This window comes from Hesperophylax consimilis, unplaced genomic scaffold, assembly GCF_061612785.1.
Source record: "Hesperophylax consimilis isolate HC1 unplaced genomic scaffold, BYU_Hcon_1.0 scaffold_186, whole genome shotgun sequence".
Lineage (NCBI taxonomy): Eukaryota > Metazoa > Arthropoda > Insecta > Trichoptera > Limnephilidae > Hesperophylax > Hesperophylax consimilis.
The window spans coordinates 25,001-35,000 of record NW_028301399.1 but is presented as its reverse complement, the minus strand read 5'-3'; the positions used below and the strand labels follow the sequence as shown (position 1 = coordinate 35,000).

The window sequence follows — 10,000 nt, the reverse complement described above, 5'->3', positions numbered from 1 at the left end:
GAGACGGGTCAACCGCACGGCGCATTCGACCGCGGCGCGACGGGTCGCGGTGTTATACTAAGGGAGAAGTGCACGCGCTCCGGGAGCCTGACGGCGCACCCGCGCACCCACCGCCCCGACCCGAAAGCCGAAGGCGAAGGTTTGCGCGAGGCGCGAGCCCCGACGGAAGACACGATGAATCTCCCCGTTCGCTCGTTTGAGTTCCACAGGTTTACCCCTGAACGGTTTCACGTACTCTTTAACTCTCTCTTCAAAGTTCTTTTCAACTTTCCCTCACGGTACTTGTTCGCTATCGGTCTCGTGGTAGTATTTAGCCTTAGATGGAGTTTACCACCCACTTAGGGCTGCACTCTCAAGCAACCCGACTCTAGGGAGAGAGACCGTCGCGGCCGGCTACCGTCACCACGGGCCTGGCACCCTCTGCGGGTAAGCGGGCCCCGTTCAAGATGAACTTGGACAGGCAGCCGTGACTAATGACCGCGCGTGTATGTATAACTCTCCTCCCGAACGCTACATTTCCCGGCGGCCCGCCGGGGCCGCAGGATTCAGCGCTGGGCTCTTCCCGTTTCGCTCGCCGCTACTCGGGGAATCCTCGTTAGTTTCTTTTCCTCCGCTTACTGATATGCTTAAGTTCGGCGGGTGATCTCTCCTGATTTGAGGTCGACAACAAAAATTTTATAAATTCGAGAAGTACGCAAAGCAAGTGTGCGCGTATTCTCGCCCGTGCAGACTCTGTCAAGCGGGCGCGAAACCGACGAGCGTCCGCGGAGGTGCGCGCGGCCGAGAGCGCGAAGATCGCCCCGGACAGCCGACCGCTCGCGCGGTAGACTGCCCAGTTTTCAGCGTCGTCGCTAGCTCAAGGCTCGCACGCGTTCCTCCGCGTTTGGTATAACGCAAGCGGAAATCGCGCGCATCGAGAGAGCACTTCGTCAAATTTAACCGGACGCCGAGGTCCCGGCGCGCGTCTCCGAGGAGACGACGCGCGCGGGCCCCGGCGACGCCGGCAACGCTCGCTCTGCGCGCCCCCGTCCGAGGACGGGGGCGAGAGAACAGTCTGGTCGCATTGTGTGCGCGACCCTCAAACAGGAGTGGTCCGTCGACAAACTACGTCTTGCTCGGACCGCAATGTGCGTTCGAAATGTCGATGCTCATGTGTCCTGCAGTTCACACTCTGACGCGCATTTAGCTGCGTTCTTCATCGACCCACGAGCCGAGTGATCCGCCGTTCAGGGTAATAATGATAACAAACATAAATAGATACGTTTTAGTTTTCGGTTTTTACAATTTGGTTTGCGTTTTCGAAATGTTTATAATTCCATTCGACAAAAAGATTAATTTTGTACCGCCGCCTTCACGGCGACGGGTAAAATTTCACCGGACGAGCGGATAGAGGACGAAGCCCTCCTCCGCTCGACGCCGGCGGTTCTCGGTTCGCATCGGCGCCCTCGGGCGATCTCCGACGCAGTAATTTAGCATTCGTTCGATTATGGTATATATGTATAATATATGTTTTGTTTCATAATAATATTTCATATCATGGAAAGCGCAAACATTAAACACAGGAAATGATCCTTCCGCAGGTTCACCTACGGAAACCTTGTTACGACTTTTACTTCCTCTAAATGATCAAATTCGGTCAAACTTTCCGACGCGTCGGATGCCCGTGAGAGCTTCCGCGCACCAGTCCGAAGACCTCACCAAATCATCCATCGGTAGTAGCGACGGGCGGTGTGTACAAAGGGCAGGGACGCAATCAACGCGAGCTGGTGACTCGCTTTTACTAGGAATTCCTCGTTCATGGGGGAGAATTGCAAACCCCAATCCCTATCACGAAGGGGTTTCATCGGGTTACCCGGGCCGTTAGGCCAAGGAGGACACGCTGATCCCTTCAGTGTAGCGCGCGTGCGGCCCAGGACATCTAAGGGCATCACAGACCTGCTATTGCTCAATCTCGTGCGGCTATATATACCGCCGGTCCCTCTAAGAAGATTTTCATTGTACGCCGGTAGTGAAGACCGCGAAACGCACGACCCCGACGCGCGAACGCCGAAGCCGCGCGCACACGGACCCTCGTGATACCGGTTGCACGTCTATTTAATAGGCTAGAGTTACGTTCGTTACCGGAATTAACCTGACAAATCGCTCCACCAACTAAGAGCGGCCATGCACCACCACCCACCGAATCGAGAAAGAGCTGTTAATCCGTCAATCCTTCCAGTGTCCGGGCCTGGTGAGTTTTCCCGTGTTGAGTCGAATTAAGCCGCAGGCTCCACTCCTGGTGGTGCCCTTCCGTCAATTCCTTTAAGTTTCAGCTTTGCAACCATACTCCCCCCGGAGCCCGAAAGCTTTGGTTTCCCGGGAGCTGCCCACCGGGTTAAAATTATGAAACTTCGGCGGATCGCTGGCTGGCATCATTTATGGTTAGAACTACAGCGGTATCTAATCGCCTTCGAACCTCTAACTTTCGTTCTTGATTAATGAAAACACCTTTGGCAAATGCTTTCGCTTTAGTCCGTCTTGCGACGATCCAAGAATTTCACCTCTAACGTCTCAATACGAATGCCCCCAGTCGTCCCTATTAATCATTACCTCTGGTATCAGAAAGCCAACAAAACAGAACCGAGGTCCTATTCTATTATTCCATGCGTACAATATTCAGGCAAGTGTTAGCCCGCTTTGAGCACTCTAATTTGTTCAAAGTAAACAGCCGCGACGGCCCGCCTCGGTGCGCGGCCGACCGTGAGGCCGACCGACACACGCCGGCGGTGGACGCACCGGCGAGAAGCCCCGCAGACGTGCCTGTCGTACCGCATTCGGTAGACCGACACCGCAGGACACAATTTCAACTACGAGCTTTTTAACCGCAACAACTTTAGTATATGCTATTGGAGCTGGAATTACCGCGGCTGCTGGCACCAGACTTGCCCTCCAATGGATCCTCATTAAAGGATTTAAAGTGTAATCATTCCGATCACGAGGCCTCGGACGAGTCCCGTATCGTTATTTTTCGTCACTACCTCCCCGTGCCGGGAGTGGGTAATTTGCGCGCCTGCTGCCTTCCGTGGATGTGGTAGCCGTTTCTCAGGCTCCCTCTCCGGAATCGAACCCTGATTCCCCGTTACCCGTGACAACCATGGTAGTCGCATAAACTACCATCGACAGTTGATAAGGCAGACATTTGAAAGATGCGTCGCCGGTGCTAGACCGTGCGATCAGCTCAAAGTTATCTAGAGTCATCTCGAATGGCGACGGACGGGGCGCGAACCCCGCCGCCGATTGGTTTTTGATCTAATAAAAGCATTCCTCCCGTTACCGGTCAGAACCTCGTTTGCATGTATTAGCTCTAGAATTGCCACAGTTATCCAAGTAACCGTGTACGATCTAAGGAACCAAAACTGATATATTGAGCCATTCGCGGTTTCACCTTAATTCGGCTTTTACTGAGACTTGCATGGCTTAGTCTTTGAGACAAGCATATGATTACTGGCAGGATCAACCAGGGAGCTGCACCACCGTCGGAGGGTTTTTAATCCTCCGAACGACAGAGGCCCGCCCTCGCGTAGAGGGCGCGGACAACACGGCGTTAAAGAACACGCGACGGAGTCACCCGCACGAGTCACGCTCATTATGCGTACCGCTATATTCTCCCGCTCGGCGACCGTCGCTAGACGAAAGCTCCGCGGGAAAATTTTTGCTTCAAACGAAGAAAGCGCGCGTAGGACGGCTCCCGCCCGAGAGAGAGAGACCGCACCCGCGACGACGCTATCGTCCGATTTATAATTCCCATTCGTAAAACGTGTACACCGAAAGCGCACGCCTTTGGCGAGGCAACAGTGAGACGGGGATAAAATCCTCCGCCTTTGCTTTTGAAAATTCTGCTCGCGCGGAACTCCAGAGTCAAAACATGAGCGCGAACGCCGCGCAGAAGCGGGCGTCACGTAGTTTCTCGCAAATAACACCGCCGACACGACCGATAGGCCGCCGCAGTTTGCGAACGCCGTGCATCGAGAGCCCGCCACACTCGGCGGGCACAAAGCTGTGCCGGGTCGCGTTCTCGCTCGGGACGGCGCCGAGCGCGATGCGCCCGCTCCGACCCCTCGAAGGCGCGCAGGCGGCCGGGCCGTCGGGCCTCGGGCGGCTCGCGAAACCGGGCACAAGGCGCTCGGTCTCGGTAAATAAATTTACTCTCGTCACTTACTTTCGTATTCGCATTTTGGAAATTTTAAATTATTTCATTTAATCGATGATACCGACCGACCGTTCCCGGTGAGTTTAAAAAAACTTAATACAGAGGTACGTAGTTATTTCAAATTTACACAATAAGAACATATTTCAAATAAAAATAAAAACTTAACATAGATATAATAATAATAATAATAATAAATAACTAACATAACTAACTAAATATATAACTAACAGATCGAGCGATTAGTCATAATAGAACCGATATAGTTTTACATGACAAAATTTTTAAAAATAACTTATATCATCGATGTCGCTATTCCGAATTCCTGTAATATTCAAAAATCTGTTAGTGAAAAAATAAGAAAATACACAGATTTAGGAAATGAGAAAAAAAGAATTTGGCATTCTCAGACTATAAAAATATTACCATTCGTTATTTCGGCTACCGGCATTATACCTAGCTCTCTTATTAAAAATTTAGGCGTATTAGATCTATCAAAAAATTTATATATAAAGATGCAAAAGTCGGTCATTTTGAATACATGTAGGATAACAAAAGATTTTTTTAAATGTTTATGTTGAGGGATCTGTAGGATTTATTTATAGGCCCCGTTAGGAGTTCTACCGAGCCGAACCCTCCGATATGAAAATATCTGGAGTCGGTGAATTATTTTCCCATTTGATCTCTGTTGAGTTGACGTGTTGTTCTTGTATTGTTTTGTATTTATTTTACTTTTTTAAATTTAAATTCCATTGACAAAGATCAATTTTTTGCTAATAAGTATTGGCAAAAAATTTTTATTGGCATAAAATTATATTGGCAGAAGATTTTATTGGCATCAAATTTTATTGGCAGAAAATTTTATTGGCCTAAAATTTTATTGGCATAAAATTATATTGGCAGAAAATTTTATTGGCATCAAATTTTATTGGCATCAAATTTTATTGGCAGAAAATTTTATTGGCATAAATTTTAATGGCAAAAATTTTTGTCAATTTATCTATTTGCAAAAATTGTAATCGCACCTAACCTGACCTGACCTAACCTAACCTAACCTAACCTAACCTAACCTAACCTAACCTAACCTAACCTAACCTAACCTAACCTAACCTAACCTAACCTAACCTAACCTAACCTAACCTAACCTAACCTAACCCAACCTAACCTAACCTAACCTAACCAAACCTAACCTAACCTAACCTAACCAAACCTAACTTAACCTAACCTAACCTAACCTAACCTAACCTAACCTAACCTAACCTAACCAAACCTAACCTAACCTAACCTAACCTAACCTAACCTAACCTAACCTAACCTAACCTAACCTAACCTAACCTAACCTAACCTAACCTAACCTACACTAACCCAACCTAACCTAACCTAACCTAACCTAACCTAACCTAACCTAACCTAACCTAACCTAACCTAACCTAACCTAACCTAACCTAACCTAACCTAACCTAACCTAACCTAACCTAACCTAACCTAACCTAACCTAACCTGATACATAAAGTAAATTCACCCGGCACCCACAAGACTAGGCAACATTTTAGAATTGTTATATTATATCATTTATTCTGTTGAGTTAAAAAAAAAAGAAAACTTAATAGACGACATTGAAATTAAATCAAATAAATTCATATTTACACGTACATTTTTTAAAAATATATTCAATTAAAAATTAACATTTTTACCTCTACAAGAGTCCAAAAACACTCGTCTGTGAAGTGTAAAAAAATAATAATAAAATTTTACTTTTAAAACATATGTAAATAGGAGAAAAAAAAAATCATAACAAAACATATAAAGTGAAGAGATTTTTGTATATTTATACATAAGTACATACATACATACATACATACATACATACATAGTAAGAAAACGATTTTAAAAGGGATTCGAATAAAACAAATTCACCGACTATTACAGACCGCGATGCGCCCGCTCCGACTCCTCGACTGCGCTCAGACGGACGCCCGGGCGGTCGGGCCTCTCGCGGAACCGGCCGCAGTAGCGCGAGCCGCGTCGCCTCATCTCCGGCCGTCTGCCCGACTGCTCACGCTCGGTCTCGAAAAAATAAATTTACCCTCGTCGCTCACGTCTTCTCACTATCGAAATGTTAAATTATACATACATACATACATACATACATACATACATACATACATACATACATGATAAGAAAACTAAAAAATAAACATTTTCACACTGAGGGCCATTAAGTGCGGCCCGTTTACTCCCGCCGTTTACCCGCGGCTACCACCCGAAATGAGATCCTCTCAGCTCCGCTCCGGTCCCAATGCTCCCGTAACATTTAAATTTTTTATTCTACGCTGCAAGAATGACGTTCCGAATTAGATTCCGAAATAAAAATCTATAAAAATAAATAAATTACAATTTCACATTGAGGGCCATTAAGTGCGGCCCGTTTACTCCCGCCGTTTACCCGCGGCTATCATCCGAAATGAGATCTTGTCAGCTCCGGTCCCAATGCTCCCGAAACCTTTAAATTTAATATTCTACACTAAGAATGGCGTTCCGAATTAGATTCTGAAATAAAATACGTCAAAAAAAAAGTTTTTTTTTTTTTTTTTTTCTTTTAAATCACACCGTGCCCGGGGCAAATGGCGTCATCGGGTGCGTCGCAGTTACTCCCGCCGTCCACCCGCGGCCGCTACTCGATATCAGATCCCACTCATCGCCGGCCCCGCTGCACCGAACCGCGGCTAAATTTATTATTCTACACTAAAAATGACGTTATGAGTTCGATTCTGAAATTTAAAAAAAATAAATATTTTATTTTTAAATAAGAAAATTTTGAAAACACTTTGAGGGCCGTTAAGTGCGTTCCAGTTACTCCCGCGCTTTACCCGCGCCCGCCGCTCTGAATTGCATTCCCTCACCTCCTGACGAAAATGATTTATTTAATTTATTAATTATCGAAGACAATATTACCGATTTCTAAACGAAAATCTGAAACAGAAAAATCAGAAAAGGATACGGTCACATCTAGGACTGATTTTTTTTTTTTTTATTATTTTGGTGATTTTTCTCTTTCAGATTTTCTTTTAGAATTCGCTAATATTATCTTCGATAATTAAATATTACAATATTAGGTTTTACTCAGTAAAGTTATTCCAAAAAATAAATAATTACTATTATTATTATTTATAATTTTTATTCACACATAAATATGACACTTAGGTACACAGCATAAGAAGAATAATAACAAAAAACCTAATTTTCCCCGAAACCGCTACGCCATCTATCGTCTACAATGTTTTGAACTCATCAAAAGACGAAAAAAAAGAAGAAAGGTTTGTGAATTGATTTCTTTTTTCGATATCATACTACAAGTCGTAAGTTGGGTTTCTATATTATATTGATCGGCGACCGGATAAATCATCAAAATGATAATTCATCACATATTTAAAAAGTTATGTAAAGTCATGGAAAGTGATGAATCAAAAACTTTTTTTTACTGGGTTAAGTAGGTTAGGTTAGGTCAGGTTAGGTTAGGTTGGGTTAGGTTAGGTTAGGTTAGGTAAGGTTAGGTTAGGTTAGGTTTAAACAAATCATCGTTTTTAATGATTCTATATCACTTTTTAAAAGTGTGTTGAACAGTCACCGTGTTGAGTTAGCATGGAACCATATTGATCATAAATTTTATATATAATCATAATACATAGGGCGACTGAAGAAAGCCACACTAAGTTTATCGAAAACCGCCACGAGTGTCGATGAAATAAATAAATAAATAAATTAATTAAAATTAAAAGAAAATCGATAAATGCAATCAGGTTGCATGATAAATCACCACAATGACAACAGAACACACATTGAAAAAGTGATATGAAGTCATTAAAAGTGATGAAACAAAAATTGGGTTAAATACTTATACTCGTAACCTATTCAACCTAGTTTTTGTTTCATCACTTTTCATGACCTCACATCGCCGTTTAAAGGTTTGTTGAATTTTGATTTTGACGATTTATCCGGTCACTAACCCCTAACCTAACCAGAATACGGGACACGTCTCCATCGTCTTTTTTTTTTCGAAAATTCGGTTAAAAAAAAAAAATAACATTCTGGAGGAGAACCACCACTTTCTTGCCCTGTTTTAGGTACTGACAGTACCCCTTCAGAGCAACAACTCGGAAACTGCTTTTAAATTTAACTGAAACTGTAATGAAACATTCTTTATGGGCATTCTGGTAATCATGTACCGCTTCTGTTGCGGTTATCATCTGGGCTCGCTCCACATGAATTAACATACACTTTACGCATTGAAAGAGTCCATAAATTTTTTTTAAGGTTTTTTTATTCTCGCGGCTCTATGGACGTTACCCTTGGCTTTACCCATCGATTTATATATTAGGCATGACCAATTACCACTCCCTAGAGACAAGTAGAGGTATTGCTTTGCTTAAATATTTTTTTCAACTAATAAACGATCACTTATCTAATAATGATATACTGGCCCAATTATTTTTTTTTTGTACCAGAGTCTCACTCTCGAGGACGTCATAACAATGACGTCTTCTATATAGTAGAGCGAGCCGCACTAATTTATTTATAAACTCACGAGAGCTACGTGCTTTTTGAATGCGGTAGATAAAAAAATAGATTTTTATTTTTTGTGTCCTATAGCGCATTTGCGAGATTTTTGGAATTGCATATACACTGCATAAATGGTACAATTATGGCTATTTTACTTGTAATTGTTATAAATAAATGTACAAATTATATAAATAAATACATACCTAACCCCCGTTTCTTATTTTCGGCATTCGGAGTGGTTGAGGGTGCAATGGCAAGGCCATTTCCTGGTTATCAGCTGAAAACGGGATACGCCGAGCAGTATCTTGTTCTGATCCAACTTCACTGTCCGAGTCAATGGTCAATTGTTCCCTGTGGGACTTCCTTTTTAGAGGGTCAAGCAGTAGGCGATGTGGAGGAAATTAGTTCATGAATCTTTTTCATAAGGTTTTTTTCACGGTCCCCCAAAGGATCTCCAGGATTCCTGGTGGAGCCATCGGAATCCTCCGACGAAACCGGAACAGACGCCATTTACACTGAAAAATGTCAAGACAATTGAAGAAAAGTCAAAATTAAAAGTAAAAAAACGTTTTGGAGCAAATTGTATGTATGTAACATTTCAATGTTAACTTTTTTTTCTAATTTCTAAATTTTAAAAAAGGGACATATGGGAATGTGGTAAATCCGCGCGATAACTTCACAATCGGAGGACGAGGCGTTCGGCCACCTAGAGAGAGTCACAGTTACTACCGCCGCTAATCCGCTTTAAAAAAAAAATCGCATAAAAAAAGCCCCCGAGGCACACTCCATTCGAGTGTCCCTCGGTGGGTGTTGTGAAAAGAATGTACGTACGTACGTATGTATGTATGTATGTATGTATGTAACATTTCAATGTTAACTTTTTTTTTCTTTTCCGTTCGTGAAACTCTCAAACACGCTAAAACCGTCACGAGTGCCGGGGACTTTGAAAAAAAAAAAATTGCAAAAAAAAAAGCGCGAACGAACGCGCGCACAAGCGTAGAGGACGGGGGCGCGTCACGTTTCACACGTGACACGCTCCGTCGTCCGTACGCTTGTACGACACGCTCGCTCGCGCTAGGCCGCAAACAGCAGCAGCATGGGGGGGCCGACGCTCCGTGGAGACGATCGGACGAATCTCTTGGCGTAGGGCTGAGTCTCAACGGATCGCAGCATGACGCTGCTCTACCGGGCACAACACCCTGCCAGGTACGAAGGTCGTCTGCGGACGATTCCGAGTTCCGACGTCGAACTTAA

General features: G+C 44.1%; 4 non-coding genes across 4 annotated transcripts in view; all 4 read right to left on the bottom strand.

The window, feature by feature from the left end:
• The window catches only part of LOC149408573 (large subunit ribosomal RNA), a 4,064-nt gene extending 3,401 nt beyond the window's left edge, over positions 1 to 663 (bottom strand). The window contains exon 1 of the ribosomal RNA XR_016305498.1: positions 1 to 663. This exon is cut by the window's left edge and continues 3,401 nt beyond it. This is a non-coding gene — a ribosomal RNA (large subunit ribosomal RNA).
• A 409-nt stretch (positions 664 to 1,072) lies between these two features.
• On the bottom strand, positions 1,073 to 1,234 carry LOC149408572 (5.8S ribosomal RNA). Its single transcript, XR_016305500.1, has one exon. It is a non-coding gene; the product is annotated as a 5.8S ribosomal RNA (ribosomal RNA).
• Positions 1,235 to 1,563: 329 nt separating this feature from the next.
• LOC149408571 (small subunit ribosomal RNA) lies at positions 1,564 to 3,503 on the bottom strand. The gene has a single exon (XR_016305493.1). It is a non-coding gene; the product is annotated as a small subunit ribosomal RNA (ribosomal RNA).
• A 6,372-nt stretch (positions 3,504 to 9,875) lies between these two features.
• The window catches only part of LOC149408570 (large subunit ribosomal RNA), a 4,064-nt gene continuing 3,939 nt past the window's right edge, over positions 9,876 to 10,000 (bottom strand). The window contains exon 1 of the ribosomal RNA XR_016305497.1: positions 9,876 to 10,000. This exon is cut by the window's right edge and continues 3,939 nt beyond it. This is a non-coding gene — a ribosomal RNA (large subunit ribosomal RNA).